At 38.3% G+C, this 15,180-nt stretch overlaps 1 protein-coding gene across 1 annotated transcript in view; it reads right to left on the minus strand.

Annotated features, from left to right (window-relative positions):
* The window catches only part of LOC110378525 (Krueppel-like factor 8), a 46,967-nt gene that overhangs the window by 12,074 nt on the left and 19,713 nt on the right, over positions 1-15,180 (minus strand). The window lies entirely within an intron of this gene.

Here is a 15,180-nt window from a genome sequence, read left to right on the forward strand (position 1 = left end):
CCTTCCCTACTAGGGGGAGGTATGAGGGGCCTGCCGTAAGGCGGGCAATCGCCGGTGGGGGACTGGACGCCATAGATTCCCAGACCCCCTCCACTCAGGCGAGGTCGGAGTGCCGCTGGGCCTTTTTAGTGGGTATACCGATTTAACCGGGGAGTCCCACATACCCCTCTCCCGTCCCCCGACGGGAAGGGGATGCGTAATAGCATTTTTAGCCCAGCGACAACAAAAAAAAAAGGCCTCTGACGTGGAATTGTAACTACTACTATCGAATAGCATTCAGTAACACTTCGTTGTGAAAATACACCATTTATACACCAGTCTCTATATCCTTATTGCTAATCATTAAACAGACCATTTACGATAAGCATCACTACCACTTCACGCACGTTAAGATCGATAGCGTATAGCTTGTAGTATCGCGACGATCGGCGATGTTAACCGAAATGCTTGTACGGTTAACGAGAGAATGTATTATGCTTTTAAGCTGGGAAGCTGTCGTTTTAAGGCCATTCCCTATATTCGATCTATCCATTGAATTGATCACTAGAGATAGAAATTTTGACATTAGCCCCATATAAGTAACTAGCTTCCGCCCGCGGGTTCGCCCGCGTCCAAGAGAACTCTTCAAAAGTTCGGGATAAAAGCTATCCTATGTTCTTTCTCAAGGTCACCTCTATCGCTGTACCAAATTTTATTATGATCAGCGAAAGCATAACAGACAGACAGACACACAGAGTTACTTTCGCATTTATAATATTAGTAGGGATAGTAGGGATGTCAAATTACTATCTCTGGTAAGTAAATCCATGGATAGATAGAATATTGGGAGCAGCTATTAGAGGTAAGGATTTCGTTTTTGGGAAGTTTCTCCCATAAGATATGTATCGCTATACTTTATAGCGTATAGCTTGCAGTATCGCGACGATCGGCGATGTTAACCGAAATGCTTGTACGGTTAACGAGAGAATGTATAATGCTTTTAAGCTGGGAAGCTGTCGTTTTAGAGGTAAAGATTTCGTTTTTGAGATATATGTTTTTGGTGTATAATTTGTTACAAGTGTTTCTAGGAATCTACTTGCTATAATTTTTTTGGTTGTACAATGTACCTAAAGGAAATATATGTAGGTGTAAATTTTCTACAAAATGATGCAGTTTCGTAATATATACGAATAGCCTTTAACCATCGCATCGAGGAGTTCCCGCATGAGAATACGCCGGCGGTTTCACCCGCTTCTTCCCGTTCCCGGACAAAATACATATAGCCATGTTATTCGGGGACAGCTGTAATTAAATCGATTCAGTAGTTTCGGAACCTGTAGGGCTACACAAAAATGTTTATTCCTTCTTTTTAGTATCGTATTGATGTATTGTTACTTGAACTGAATATCAATGAAACGAATTATCAGCCTGAGAAAAGAGATAGGATACTTTTTATCCGTGTGCTGGAAATAGTTCCCTCAAGACGAGGAAGAGTAACATTAAATACATGCCTAGTAACAACAGCAAACAAAGCCTATGTAACAATATTGCAACAAGAAAACAGCCGAATTAAAATGCATGAGTTTCATTTAGTTTTTTGGCTATTACACATTGTTACAGTAAATTCGAGGAAACTAAGTGATGGCTGGAAGCGATTATAGTTCGTTATCGAATTATTGTAAACTGTTTGTATGAGGTGTGGTTTGATTAATCTATTATCTACAGAAAATGTGGAGTTTGGTGCACGCTCCTGCCTCACAGACACGAAGAGGATTTGAAAAAGAAATCACGCTCATCATCTCCTGAGCCTTTTGCCCAACTATGTTGGGATCGGCTTCCAGTCTAACCGGATGCGGCTGAGTACCAGTGTTTTACAAGGAGCGACTGCCTATCTGACCTTCTCAACCTAGTTACTTGGGCAATTCAATGCCCGTTGGAAAGACTGGTGTAAGGCTTACTGGCTTCTGACTACCCGTAACGACTGCTAAAGATGTTCAATGACAACAGGGGCTTACAGTTTAACGCGCCCTCCAAAAATAGTTACTCAGCAGTGCCGCACGCTGAATAATTGTATATTACAATAATGTACATAGTTGTATTAAACTAGGTTTCATGTTATTTTTATTTCAGTCAAAATTACCTACTAAAGTAATAGTATCACTGTGATATCACTCTTGCGTATTGGTGCAAACCGCGTGAAAATTAATGCTTAATTTTTGAGCTTATCGCAAATAAACGGACAGACAGACGCGACAAACTGTGTATTAACACAGCAATAATATATTAACCGTATAACAATTATGTAATACCAACTTAAGTTATCTAAGTAAGTTCTAAGTAACAAATGACCGTATTACAAATTCAAAGATAAGATATTTATTGGATTACAAACATTTAAGATTTGTGATCTAGTAGTAAAGTACTAATTGACTCGCATTCATTAATGTTGAGACATCGCCCTAGTTGTGGTGATCCGGGAATCGAACGTAGGGTTATATGGTCAGCAGTTTACATTAATAACACTAGCCTCCGTCAGCACTTTCACGCGCGTCCCGTGGGAACTACTCGTACCTAAACCTTTTTAGCCGATTAACGGTCTATCTAATAATATATCTATAATTGTAACCTAATAAATCATACATCATCACTTGTAAAGCCATGTACAAACAGAAAGTAATAAACGATTTATTTATTTATATAATAATTTTCAAAATCACTTCAGTAGACTCCGTGATTAACCCTAGTACTGCATAAACTTTCTTTAAAGCCAAAGGTTTTTATTTCATTATATTTTATACTTCTGTGCTAATCATAAAGCTGAAGAGTTTGTACCCTAAAGGCTCCGAAACTACTGAACCGATTTAAAATTATCTTACTGTTGGAAAGCTACACTCTTCCCGAGTGATCTCCACATACATGAAGTAGATTCCAAGAGACGTGGTTGAAACCACAGGAAACAGCTATTATCAAATAAACTCAATAATTGTAAATACATAACCTAAAATTCTGCTTGGCCCTTTAAGCCCTATAGGTATCTTGTAAAGCAAGTTATAACGAAACATAATTCTGTCATCAAATCGGTTAATTATTATAAATTATAATTTATTATATTCTCCCAATAAGGTCGTGAGCTAGACTGGGTAATGGGCAGGACATAGTCATAAGCGTAAGCGGGCTTATAAGCGGTTCTCTAATAGCGTTTCAGTGCTGCCTGAACTTTGTTATTTTTGTGTAAATAATTCATGATACATGATAATTTGTTTGCATATTTTCAGAAAGATTGCATCAAAATCAATACAGCCAACAATTGAAAACTCACAGTACAAATATGACGCTATCAAAATGTGTCGCGTGTTTTGCCACGCGCGGAAAAACTGTGTGTATAATCCGCCAGTGTGAAAGCGCTGTTACACTTTTTGCTATTTTGTTTGTCTATTGATTAATACTCAATTCTTTTCTGCATGATAGGAAACCTGTGCCCAGCAACTAAACGGGACGACATAAAAGCTGATGAGGATTTTTCTCACTCAAAATCACTCCGCTCTTCTAAGACCTCACCCTCGATCCAAGATTAAGTTATAAATAAGTATCCCAGTGGCAGTAACAGCGACATAACTTATATTTAAGTTAAATAAGCACGGGTGATGTCACTTAGGGCTACGTACGGTAAACGTTTGCCAATACTTAGCTAAGTTAGCTTTAAGTTACGTTTAAGGGAATAGGTAGCTTAGGGTTATCTGAGTACTTAAGTAGATTTGCTGTATCAAGCGATTTTATAATATTACTAGCTTCTGGACACGTCTCGTGGGAACCACAAGGCCACCCGGAAAGTATCTTCCTATCAATGAGCTACCTAACACTGAAAGATGTATTCCAATTGGTCTAGTAGTTTCTGAGATTGCGAGTTCAAGCCAACAAACTACTTGTCTTTCCGAAAGCCTGAAAATCTGACAACTAATCTTACAAAGATGTGTCGGGTTGCCCGGCTAACTGGGTTGAGAAGGTCACTCAGTCGCTCCAAGTGGCTTACTGTTACCCAGCTTCAACCGGTTAGACATGGGCTCCTTATATTTTTTTGGGAAGGGGCAGAGGCTGGAAAAAAACTCCCAAAAGTAATTTTGCCATATTTAAAAAAACTACACACCATAACTTTTATATTTAGGAACTCAGTTACTCCTAGAAGTAATACCGACTTCTGCCACGAAACGAGACATTTCCCAAATTGATGAATGCAACATAAATAAATAGCGCGCATCTAAATAAGCCGCGTGTTTGAGTAACATCGCTCGCAACTAGGACGAGATGCTGCACCCACTGTACGCTAGTGATGTGCGGTGTTATCGATAAATAGTGAACTATCGATAAGATTTTTCTCGCTATTTTATATTTTACCCACCAAGCTTCTGAAAATTATATATGTACTTGAAATCAGTTTATTTAGTTGTTGGTTTAATTTAAAGCACATGAATATTCTCTTGTTTTCTCCCAAAAGGGTTACGTTTTGAATTTACGGTCACAGTTTACTGGGAAAGCACGTTTCTTTGCATCACTAGGTGAAGCTTTTAGTAACAGTCATTTATTATCTGCGAGTAACATAAGCTATATTTTATCCCGATGCGGGCAGTAGCTCCCACGGGACGCGGGTGAAACCGCGGGAAAACGGCTAGTATTAAATATATAAATCAGAAATTGATTCAACATTAATTCCTTACATTCATAATATCAGTAACAAGACATAGTTTTTTGCTTCAATATATTTGAATAATCATACCGCAAACCACATTAACACGAATAAAGTTATAAATATCCTTGTAATTAGTTCAAAAAGGGCCAAACAATCAAAGCAAGCGCCTGCAATTATCTCAGTAGTTAATTTAAAAAAACAGTCGACAAACTGAAGATTTTCTCGCTAAGTAATAAACACCGGATTTCATAATTTAATGTATAAATGAATAAAACTTCTACTATCTTACTAAGTACTGTTAAGGAGAATGGTTCAACTTCATCATCTGGCTAGCCTTTTCCCAAATATGTTGGGGTCGGCTTCCAGTCTAACTAGATGGAGCAGAGTACCAGTGTTTAACAAGGAGCAACTGCCTATCTGATCTCCTCAACCCATTTACCCGGGCAACCCTTAGGCACTTAAGACTGGTTGTCAGAGTTACTAGCTTCTGACTACCCGTAACGACTGTCAAAGATGTTCAAACGACAGTCGGGACTCACCAATTTATCCATCCTGCCCTCCCAAACACAGTCATTGGTGTCCAATATATACTTAGTACATACAAACTTAGAGAAGTTGCATTGGTACTTGCATCACCTGGAATCAAACCCACACTCATACTTAAGAGGTTGGCCAGCTAGGCCACCACGATTTTTTAATAGATAATACTCAAACATTTTATTTAGAATTTCGCGCTAAAAATCACAGTATTCACCTTAATGTATAAATTAGACTCCTATCTAAAACTACGGTTAATAAATAACAATTACTAAAAGAGACCAAAAGTCGCGTGCTGGGACATCATTATCTGATGATATCGATAAATCAATAGCGTAATTTGAGGTTGAACTGAAATAATTATACAAATTGTAATAAATCGATAGGTAATGGAGTTGGAAATCACTGTGATCATACATACTTTCTTGCGTAGGGGCAAATTTTGGGAAAAAAAAAAGTTTTGTTTGATACAATTGTTTTCGAGCGGGGAAATCATCAAATGTCTTTTAATGGAGTGTGATCAACTAAAATTAGAAAACTATAGACACCTTTATAACCTACATTTCAGTCCGTATCCTCGGCACAATAGTTTTTAGTTTCGTAAATATACGAAGTACGAACAAGTACGTAAGCTTTACGGGCTAGATAAATTACCTGGGTACAAAATTGATTTTTCTTTCATTCCTGTCTAGTTTCTTGCAGATCAGTCTAAAGTTTCTAGTTTCTTGGGGAACCGTGCTAAGTTCTTAGAGCTCCTTAATTTTTGTTTAAAACTAAGCTGTTTGTTAACTATTAAGACTACTAGCCCGCTTTAAAACTATTTCCCTTTATCATTATCAATCGAGAAAGGCTTTATGACACTTTTTATCCAGTGTGCGAAATAGTTTCCACGGGACGCAGTTAAAACCGCTGGCGGAAGGTAATAGACCAATATGTACAAAAAAAAACGATTTTCTGTACAAATCTACTATTTATATAACCTTGAATTTAATTTAGGTCGATAATAATTAAGTGTTATTATCATAATGGCACTTTTGTTACGGAGTGGATATTAGGTTATTTATGAAAACACGCTAAGCGTTTAACTATTTATATCTGTACTAGAAAACTCGTAGTGAAAGATATTTCTGTCTATATCTCATTTATTATGAAACATTAATCAACTATGCCTTGATTTTGAGGTTCGTATGAACAGTAAGTGTACTACAACATGGATGGACGATCTGGCCAAGGTTGCCGGGAAGCAGTGGATGCTGGTTGCTGCAGACCAGCAAAGTGGCGAACCTTGGGGGAGGCAGCAGTCCAGGACTTTTCGTATCTATAATATCATATCTCCTAAATTATCTCTTAAAACTGATCAATATATTTCAATAATAATGGCGTCCATTCCGATTGCCAGCCACAGAGGCTGCTCTAAGTAAGCAGATCAGCCAGCTCCGCAGGACATATTATATATAGCGCACAAGCATTTTGCCCTACAAATATATACTTAATCTACAAAACAATAAAGTTTAACAGAAAATAATCTAAAGATTTCATGACACATAGCAATCTAATTAAAACTGCAACACTTTATTCTCACAATTTCATAGAAAACAAGTTGTTTTGAGCAAATTAGAAACATTATCATTTTAATTAATTTGTTGTTACTTACGTAAGTTATTGGCAATTATCCTTTAATAGCGCTACTTATAAATAGGCAAATTGTTAACAATTAGGATCAATAAATCATTAAAAACCCTCATTATTTCTAATTTGAAAACTGATTAAAATTTTAAAACACTGTCGTTTTACGGCCGTTCCTAATATTCTGTTCTTCACTATTTGTTGATTTGTTTACTAGATATAGAATCTTTACATTAGCCTCATACACAAATAATGTTAAATTCCTAAGCTCTAGTAGCTAAACAACAGATAATTCTATTATTTTTCTATTCAATCTAATTATGTAATTTTATTCATATACCTCAAGATCGAATGAGTTGTAGGGAATTATAAATAAAGACGCTACACCACAAACGCCTCTTTTAAACATATGATATAAAATTCTAACTTATTATATGCCTAGCCTTTTTCCAACTATCTCAGATTCCAGTCTACCCGGACGCAGCTGAGTACCAGTTATACACAAGTAGGAACTAAATTTAAAACTATCGACAAAATTTTATCGATACACGTCCCAGCACTAGTCTAAATTCAAAGAACGGTAACATCACGACGGGCGCGGCAGATGGACTGCACATCGATACGCGATTACACATACAAACAAACCACGGAGAATAAAATCACTAGCAGAGGTGCAATAATGGAGCCGGGGCCGCGGGATTGTTTGAAAGAGTTACCGCAGCTCTGGTACATAAAAAGCCTAGAAGGAACGTGGCTCACAGCGAGAGAGTCATTTGATGATTTACCATCGAAAAGAGGTGCCATAGCGAAAAATCTCCTAAGAAAGAAGCGCGCCAACATGCAGGTGTAAGGGGACGAGGAACGTTACTGTCTTCGCCCTTATTCGCCTTCTTCGGATCCAACCATTTTTGTAATACCAAAAATCATTAACAGATGTCTCAAAGAACCCGAACTCTTTAGTTCTCTCTTAACCGATCGTTTTGATCATGATCCACAGTAAAGATCTAGAAGAAGGCGCCTGACCTATTAGCATTAAAGGTAGGATTTTTTATGGGAAACCATCAAATGAATCCTCCCGTTGTGGGTCAGCAGCGTGAGGGAGTGTCAGACTCTTACTGACTAAAACCCATCATGTTCCTTCGTAGGCCTTTAATGTATCAGGCCCGCGTTAACTCCTTCGAACAATTCCGCAGGCCCTGCATTATGGCGTCTCCATATATCTTTATTTACTCCGTGATTCAAACACATAGAAAGTGAGCTGTTTGTAGGATAAACTTTTGACTTAAACATAAGTTACGTGCCTATAAAGCTAAGAGGGATGGGTAGGAATGCTGTTTGATGCACCGACTTACGTAAAATGATGGAAAGCTTTTATAACGAATTAAAATAAACAGTACAATATTTGAAGAATATTTATTTGTCGGTAAAGCTAGAGCTATAAACTTAAAGGTACCTCATCATCTGCCTAGCCTTTTTCCAACTATGTTGGGGTCGGCTTCCAGTCTAACCGGATGCAACTAAGTATGTAGTGATTTACAAGGAGCGACTGTCTATCTGACCTCTCTTTCAGGTCTATTCCTCTTGGTAAAACTGGTTGTCAAATTTTCTAGCTTCTGAACACTACGCGTTTTCAGAAGCTAAAAAGTGCCAGATGTACAAATGATAGCCGGGACCCACCAATTTATTGTGTCATCCGAAACAAGAAACAACAATCAAGAATTCGTCAGGACAAGCCAGTCCATACTGCCATGGACCGACCGTGTCAAGCGTTACGTGACCTAAGATAGATCGATTCTTCACTCGATTTAGCTTAACCACTAGCTCTTCTAAACTTTAAGGTACTTATTGAAACTAAAGGGGAGCTCCTGACAAAGAAGATAGGTAGATTTTCAAAGGGTCTTAAACAGCATCAGCATTTTAAGTACCGCATCGACCTTTTAATTTAAATAAACGTATTAATTTTATTGGTAACAATAAAATAATAATTAGGTACTAGGTACCGGTATAGCATTGATTTTAATTGTTTACACAAAGTGGATCTACCAATTTGAATGGAAAAATGGAAAACAACTATTGGTACTGTAATTATTATTTTATTGTAATATCGCGAAGATGGGCGTTAAGATGTTTTTGTAGGTATATAATTAAGTTTTTATTTTTACATACAAAAATCGCGAAAAACAACTTTTAAAGTTACGTACTGATTACATTACATGTAATGTCCTAGCCGATTATCGGGCACATTGGTTGTTCTCATTTAAAGAGATCAGCCAGCTGCGCAGGACATTTACTGTACAAGCAATGCACAGACACAGGAGCACTCACTATTCCTTCACTCTCATAGCGCGATGGGACGGCAATCCGACACCACCGGAGAGAGATTAGTTGCAAGACCGACACGAACGTTTTTTTCCGATGCATGGGTGTATCAATCACCAACTGCTAGAGTCAGCGTTTTGGACCCGAACCGAGAATCTTGCCTGAGACCTGACAGCACAGCATTCAGTAAGAGAGTAAGACTAGATATACGTACCAACGTACGTACAGGTAACAGTCATATCTACTTAAGCTTTGGATGTGCAAAAAACCCCATAAGTAGGTATTCAGAAAGAAGATACGAATATTCCAACGTGACTAGGCATTACCAAATCTCAGTGTTTTAGGCATTCTAGCGGTGTTCTTAAGATTTGTATACCGTTATAATCTTACGAATCATATGCACATTTGTACATAGCCCTGTGCTATTCTTAGATTACTTAACATTTACATTATTATGTTAGTCTGACAACCAGTCTTTAACAAAGGTTTCTCAAGAAAAAAAACAGGGTTGTTAATAGCTCATTCATCTAGGAATGCTTCTTAAGGGTGCGTCGGCCGAAGTATAGTTCAAAACCACGGGAAACAGTCAAAGATGCTTGAACTACTGAACCAATTTGGCACACACATTTATTTTTTTCACCTTTTTATCAGCCATTGGTGTCTAAGATATACTTAGAAAGTACGTACAAACTAAGAAAAGTTGCATTGGTACTTGCCTGACCTGGAATCGAACCCACACCGTCATACTCGAGAGGTTGGTTCTTTACCCACTAGGCCACCACGACTTTAAAAGCCTGATAAAAAGGTGAAGGAAAACATCTTGAGGAAACCTGGACTTTAAGTCTGAAATCACCAACCCGCATTGAGCAAGCGTGGTGATTAATGCTCAATCCTTCTCCATGTGAGAGGAGGCCGCAGCCCAGCAGTGGGACGATAAAAAGGCTGTAACAATTTATTTTTTTATGTACTTGTGTGTCTTGTGTCAACATGCCATTCCGGAATAAAATATGTAAAAATGGGGTTCAGAAATCATAGAAGTATGTAAGCAAGCTGGCTCTCGCTATATGAGAAAAGCCGCCATGGCCGATAATTATAATCGGCTAGGAGGACAAGTATAGATAAACAGTTTCTTCAATCCTTCATTTTATTCTTAAACATAGGTCTTAGAAATACTAAACCTTCATATACCCATATCTGCCAACAAACAGGTTGTATCAGCCCTTCCCTTTCACCATCGCTAGTTAATTACCAGTGCACCATGTTAAGGGAAAGGGTTACACAACCGATAACAGAACGTTTATGTAAATAGCGAGTTTACTTTCAAAATGCTAGACGATATATAGTATATTTTAAGAAGTACTGTTACAGAATTTTTATCGTCCCACTGCTGGGCTGCGGCCTCCTCTCACACGGAGAAGGATTGAGCGTTAGTCACCACGCTTGCTCAATGCGGGTTGGTGATTTCAGACTATATAGTCCAGGTTTCCTTCACCTTTTATCAGCCATTGGTGTCCAAGATATACTTAGAAAGTACATACAAACTTAGAAAAGTTGCCTGGTATGTGCCTGACCTGGTATAGAACCCACACCCTCATACTCGAGAGGTTGGTTCTTTACTCACTAGGCCACCATGACTTCCACCAAGAAGTATAGTAAGTTTAACTATAATGGCCTAACTACAAAATCTTAAAACATCTGTTGAACACTTGTCTAAACACATGTAGCAGCAAAACGGACCTTATTTTAACGACATAATCTGTAACATAATCTTTTAGACAAGTGTTCAGCTGACGTTTAAAAGTTTTTGTGGTACGACGGTAAGTGGTCAAAGTTTGCGCACTGCTTAAAAATATTCCAGTATAGGTTGAGATTTAACATCTTATTTTGTACCCATATTCTCCGCAAAATAAACGATTTGACTTGATTGATTTGAATTCGTGTAAATTGAGTCAGTAACAATATATTTTTTTTTAATATTATGTACATAGGTATAATCACACGGCGGTCATTGAACATCTTTGGCAGTCGTTACGGGTATTCAGAAGCCAGTAAGTCTCACCATCATCTCCCGAGCCTTTTCCGAACTATGTTGGGGTCGGCTTCCAGTATAACCGGAATAGGAGCGACTACCTATCTGACCTCCCCAACCCAGTTACCCGGGCAACCCAATACCCCTTTTTTTTAACGACGTCATAAATCATCAAATGACCCCTCCCGTTGTGGGTTAGCAGCGTTGAAGGAGTGTCAGACTCTTACTGACTAAAAACCGTCGTGTTCCGTCGTAGGCCTTTTATATACCAGGGCTGCGGTAACTGTTTCGAACAATCCCGCAGCCCCGGCAGACCTTGGCCCTGCTGGGCCCCGTTGAGGAACCCAATATACCCTTAGTTAGACTGGTGTAAGTCTCACTATAACTATTTAATTACCAGTGCACCATGTTAAAGGGAAAGGATTACACAACTAGATAACATAATGGTTTATGTAAATAGCGAGTTTACTTTCAAATGTTTGCCGATATATAGGTACAGTGTGCTGCGTGGAAATTGGGTCAGAACATTATTTATTTATTTATAACGCCATAGGCGTTCTCTACCTCAGTCTACCTTAGGGTGGTATTGAAATAGGAGTGGTAGGTGCAACTCTCATTGCCCACATTATATATATTTTTTGGACAATACACACAAAACGTGGAAAAGATTTTCAGTTTCTAGAGCATCTCTTCTAAAGCATCGTGCACTACTGCCGAAAAAGTGTGTAATCTATGCTTATTGCTATAACTTATTTATAGTTATGTCTGTTTGGAAGAAATAGCACTGTTTTCACCTGATTCTTTCTTTATATTCAAATCCTATGACATGTATGGAAAAGAATGAAAGGTTCTTAACGTCAAATGAGCACTTTAAGCTTAGTAAATGGTAATAAAACCGATAAACTACATTTACACAGCGATCAAACATGCTCAATGCTCATCACACAAAAGTGGATCGTACCAATAATCGAACCTGGGACCCTCACTTCAGCAGATCGACATGTTGACAATTGCGTTAACGGGATCGTCAATTTTACGATTATCTTGTTTGCAGTTTCAGTTTATATAACGCCCCGTTTTATTGCACCCAAGTGTATCAACGTTTTGTAACGAATATTATTATTGAATGGCGTTTTCTAGTTAACGGCTTGTTGTGTCATAGTGGTTCAGAGATTAATTGACGCGTTAGTAGATTATCCTAAAACTAGCTTTCATCAACGATTTCACCTGCTTTCTGTAAGAACTTCTCTGCACACCCGGATAAAAAGCCCAATATGCTTTCCTCCGGGGATGGATCCGTAGACGGGTGGCATCTTGTATTGACGAGTTCTTTCGTGTTTCAGAAAGCACGATAAAATGGTATCGGTACAGATGTGTTGTCATTACGAATAGTCAGAAGCTCTGTATATCAATGGTCAGAAACCAGAAAGCTTGTGTTTTGCCAATAAACAATCCCACCAAGGGTTGTCGGTTTGCTCGGGTAACTAGGTTGTGGAGAGCAGTCGCTCCATGTAAAACACTGCGTCAACTTCAGGTCAGACCAGAAGCCGACCCGCACAAAGTTGGGAAAAGGCTAGGCAGATGATGAATGCATTCAAATACCAAAAAATCTCGTCATTTTTAAAGTACGCAAGAATCTAGACTTAACCAGAGTCCAATCTATCGATCGATCATTACAGCTGATACCAACCAAAAAAATATCTACTAATACAAATCTGTCGCTAGATCCGGGAATACATCCGTTTAGTCCTGCCGACCTCGAGAACGCTGTATATCAATTTGAGCATCGCTGATTGGAGGCGACATTTCCGCCTATTATGTATGAATAATTCAAACACACGACTTATAAGTGGGTTCAAGTATAATGTAAGTAAGTTTACTTGATAACTAGCCGTTTCCCGCGGATTTATGGGTATGCGTTCCGGAGGAGCTTACCTCTGCAGAGGGCATAATATAGCCTATGTTACTCGAGTGTAGCTTTCCAACAGTGAAAGATCATCATCATCATCATCTCAGCCATATGACGTCCACTGCTGAACATAGGCCTCCCCCTTAGATCTCCACAGATACCTGACGCTGATGAGACGCTGGATGCAGGTCGCTTCCAACAGGTATCTGTGGAGATCAAAGGGGGAGGCCGATGTTCAGCAGTGGACGTCCTATGGCTGAGATGATGATGATGATGATGAAGCATACATAGGCATATGGTGACAGAAAAAGCAACTTCGTTTTTTATACTATGTACTGATGATGTTACTCGGGAAGAGTGTAGCTATCTCAACGGTGAAGGAGTTTTTTAAATCGGTTCAGTAGTTTAGACGCCTTTAAGTTGGAAGCCGAAACATTTTTTGTTTCTTTTTGTACCCACAAAGAAACAAAAAATGTGTTTCTTTTTGTACCCACAAAGAAACAAAAAATGTTTCGGCTTCCAGCAGACCTCAACATAGTTGGAGAAAGACCAGGGAGCTCAGTTTTACTTTATCTTACGCATCCCTATTAATATCATAATTTTATGAATGTCAATGTGCGTGTGTTCTCTCAAAAAAAGATATTTACTTTTTGCAAGCCTACAAAAGAATCAAAATATGTTGTCAATATGCATAATTATTAACATATTTCGATATAAATACTTGATAATACAAGAAGCCTATACCTATTAAAACCAGTAGAGATCCGGCATGGTACATCCTTGTCGCCGTGTCCTCGCGAAAACTATTTACAATCAAGTGCCAATTTATTTATTTATTCACCAAAACAAACAACTATCATCACAGGTTCTACCTATTTCGATACCTATTTAAAAGGAAAGGTAATAGGACTATGTATAGGTAAGTGTTAGTAGAACTTTTGAATGAACACATAAACATCCTAATCGAGAACCCCCTTTTTGGAAATCGGTTAACAAGAGCATTTAGGTCATATTAGGATAGGGGTCATCATCATCATCATCATCACAGCCATAGGACGTCCACTGCTGAACCTAGGCCTCCCCCTTAGATCTCCACAGATACCTGTTGGAGGCGACCTGCATCCAGCATCCAGAGGATAGGGTAGTAGGACATAATTACAGCATGTGGAAAGAGAGCAATATAACTATCAAATAAAAGATATTTCACCACAAATAGTGTGAACGATGATATGACTAAAAAGAACTTGAGATGACGTCACATTAAGAAGAAGAAGACATGTTGATCAGACTATAGAATAAACTAAATGCTACCAGACAAATACTTATTCTCTAAATACATAAACCTGTCAAAAACATCAACTACATACAAAAGAAACATTAAACTAAAATCAACTGGTACCTAAGTACGGGATAATAGCGTCCATGTTGTAACAGCAATCTTTACCGTAACGAGAGCCATCATGGTGTCGCAAATGACCAAAACCGAGTACCAGCACTTATGTTCACGCAAGCTGTGACGTCATGGTATAGCGAAAGCTACTTCTGTATGCTGTGTTAAAACGTAATAATTGGCAGTAGGTAGGCCCTAATAATAATTCAACCAGGTATTTCAATGATAGGAATAGGCACAGATGAATTCTATAAGGCACGAAGTACAGTGAGAATTCTTATTAAATCTTATATTATTTCTATCACAGAAGGAATTTTGATTAATTTATTAGTATTTTCATTCCATTTTAGCGGTGAACAAGGCATCTAGTAACGGGCTTGCTTTATAATATAATATATATAAATGGGCATTTTGAACGAATGTGCAGCGGAAGGGAGTTACTGACTAAAACCTACCAGCGTTTTTCCCCGCCTCGGTATCTCTTTCGGACAATCCTTCAACCGGTTTAATATTACATAAAAGTGGATAAAACACTTTTAGCGTCATAGCCCTTACCCCAATTCACTAAATTCAGTCGTCCTGAATAATTCAGTAATTGAGACAAGTGATATATAACCAAATCTAAATAGCATTGTGAACCACAAGTTTCTGACTGACTAAATCCTAATTAGTAAGCGCTTTAGGCCTTCCAGAATGGAGTCAACTGG

This window comes from Helicoverpa armigera, chromosome 29 (assembly GCF_030705265.1).
Source record: "Helicoverpa armigera isolate CAAS_96S chromosome 29, ASM3070526v1, whole genome shotgun sequence".
NCBI lineage: Eukaryota > Metazoa > Arthropoda > Insecta > Lepidoptera > Noctuidae > Helicoverpa > Helicoverpa armigera.